Here is a 3231-nt window from a genome sequence, read left to right on the forward strand (position 1 = left end):
AGAGAGACAGAGAGACAGAGAGAGAGACACACAGAGAGAGAGAGAGACAGAAAGAGAGAGAGAGAGACAGAGAGAAAGAGAGAGACAGAGAGAAAGAGAGAGACAGAGACAGAGACAGAGAAACAGAGAGAGACAGAGAAACAGAGAGAGACAGAGAAACAGAGATATTTAGGAGCAGAACAAATTCACGGTAGAAGGTGTATCTCTACAGGGGCTGGCAGACCCTAGGTCACTAGTCCTGCTGTGTTCTCTCACCTGCTGCTCACTAGCAACCACTTTGAGGGTTAAAGAAGATTGACTGTGGCAGATACAGCTCTAACCTATACTTGTATATCTCAGGTACTTCGTTCACCAGAGCACTGATGTCCACCTTAAAGAATGAGCATGTCAAAGAACCTTGTGCAAAGCAGGGGATGACAGTCTCATTTCAGAAAATGCTGTCCTTCAGGACCTTGCCTCCGGGTTGGGTCAGGGCCCTGCATCCTCTCGCCCTACCCTGGGCCCTCTGTGTGTCCAGCTATGCCTTCTGGTCACCTCTCTCCTCTTGCTGCTTCCTGTGGACCAGCATGGCAGGTCCCTCAAGCACTGTCATAAGTAGGGAATTCCACATCCTCAGAGAGGCAGCTAAACAGTTATGCTCGAGTGTGGCATCATCTGTAAGACCTGGAAAAATATCACCCAGAGTGTTTCTGAGCCACTAATTAAATTTTTGCCTGAGGCTATGCTAACGAAAATGAGCAGCCAGCATCGAGCTTGGTTTGGGATAATGTAAAGTACTACTCTGCCATCAAGAAGGCTAAACTTGAGTGGTTGCTGGGAAAATGTAAGCACCTTGAGACTATACTGCTAAGTGACATAAGTCTGGCACGCAAGCTTAAATATCGCACAGTTTCTGTTATACTAGAGACCCAAAGTACAAATACATTAAAGAGCAAAATAAAAAAACTGCTAAAAGGAAATGGCTTTAGCTCTTTTGCATATGGGAAGGGTTCCAAGAAATTGAGAGAAGATGAAAGTGGACATAAAAAGAATTAAATGTGTTCTACATGTGTACCAACTTTCCACAAGGAATGTGGTTATTATGTACGTGCACATGGACCAATAAATGAATAATTTAAGATTTTTAAACAGTAACTATATATTTCATATATGTGTGTGTGTGTGTGTGTGTGTGTGTGTGATATAGAAGTAATAACTTCATTTTTGTATAGATTAGAACCTATCACTGGATCACCACATGACTAGGCTATCTCACTGGATTTTCACAAGGGTCTCATGAAATAGGTATAATCACCCCCATTTTAAAGGTGGACAAAGTGAGGCACAGACTGGTTCAGCAAGTTGCCCCAGGTCACACATCTGGTAAGGAGCAGAGCTGGGTGCCAAACACAGAGCTTTCTTTTAACATTTATGTTCTTCACGAAAGTGCCACTTTTGCCCTGAGGACTGGAGAGAGGGCTGGGAAACAGAGGCTATCAGGGCTGAGAGCAGCCGGGAGATCCTTGCCTGGGATCCCTCTTGGAATCACCTCTGCTGAGACTTTACTGATTGGCACAAGGTGTTAATCGGGCATAGCAAGTGTGAAACATAGGGAAAGATGGCTGCACACCACACCTGCCTGTGGGAGCTTCTCGCTGAGCCAAGGTGGTGGTATATGTCCATCAATAACTGTCCTGATGGTGTTGAGAGGAAGCTGCTCACAAGTTATATAAGACACTAAGGGGTAGGAAGGGAGAAGAGGAAGAGAAGTGGGGGTAAGTGAAACAACAAAAATAGAGATGATATAAAGAGCAAAATTTTCACTCACAAAACTAAGCAAGATTCACAGAAGGAGAAGCTCCAATGTATCCCGAAGAGGAACAGAGTGATGAGGCAGGGAAGGTAAAGAACATTCTAGAATATTCCAGAAAGGGAAGCATAAAGGGGGAGAACCTTAGCATGTGAGGAATAGCAGATAGTGGGTGGGCAGAGGTGAGTTTGAGAGAGCAGAGGGGAGCTGGCTTAGAAAAAGGTCTGGCTGGGAGCTTAAGATGGAGGTTGATGGTTGGATTCTTAGGAGGAAGTACAGGGTGAAGGCCAGAGCATGAGTGAGCATCTTGGTAATTTGGGTGGTAGGGAAATTGGCTAGAGACATGGGGCAACGCACAGAGTGTCCTCTCTTGGAAGTTAAGGGACATATGGAGTTGAATAATTAAGAACTTACCCACCAGGATGGGGTTCAGAGTGAAGCTAGTTTTCACAGTTGACGCACTCATTTAAGGACTCATAGTGTATACTAAGTCACACTTAGGTAGGAGCAAGGTGTGGGGTCCTACAAAGTGTGGTGACTACTGATAGTGATAATGCACAGATGAGTGATAGTGACAATGCAATGCACAAAATCCAAGAGGAAGGATTTTGCATTTATTTTTTACTGTTAAGCAGTAATGTTTGAGGGGAGAGATGTGTTCATCCTGACTCAGACATTACCCAATGTATATGGATACTGAAACATCACATAATGCTCCATTAATATGTATGATTTTTATCTTCTTCTATATGAGTTTAAATAAATTTAAGAATTAAAAAAGGATTCCAAAGATATTCTAAAATTTTTGTGATTTGGGTAAAAACAAATTCAGTGGAGGTTATCTGAGGAAAGAGGTGAAACACTGGTGACAAGGTGCTTTTGTTAATATAGCTCTTCTTACAAAAAGACTCCAAGTTCCTGTATCACAGATTATCCTTTTATGGGCTCCTGTGTAGTCACCCAGCTTGGTTCCCCTTGACCCATCACTGTGGCCTGGGTGACCAGACTAGGGAAGGTCCTAGTACACTGACAGATTGAGATGTCTTTCCACAGCAAACTCAGATTTCAGGAGACCTTTGTACTAATGTTGCCTTGGCTGCGAAGTGTCAGTGTGAACTTGCAGGTGGGTTTGGGGCCTTGCCAGTGTGTTGAGCACATGAGACTTCTGCTAAGGGGAACAGTTGTGGGACAAGTCTTAGTAAACTGCTGAACCACGTGGCTACCAGTTTCTCCTAAAGCCAGCTCTGCATGGTTCCTCCCCAGCTTGAAGCCTTGCAGACCAAATGCTCAGCTCTCAGCCTCCATATCTGGGAATGTTTCATGAGTTCTCCAGCATCATTTGCTTCTTGGAATATTGATGAGTGACTCATTCCTGCTTGCCTAGAGCTCCTAGAAATATTCAATATGGAGTGAGCATAATCACCAAAATCCTATCGACAGGT

The sequence above is a fragment of the Octodon degus genome, unplaced genomic scaffold (assembly GCF_000260255.1).
Source record: "Octodon degus isolate 3935 unplaced genomic scaffold, OctDeg1.0 scaffold00045, whole genome shotgun sequence".
NCBI lineage: Eukaryota > Metazoa > Chordata > Mammalia > Rodentia > Octodontidae > Octodon > Octodon degus.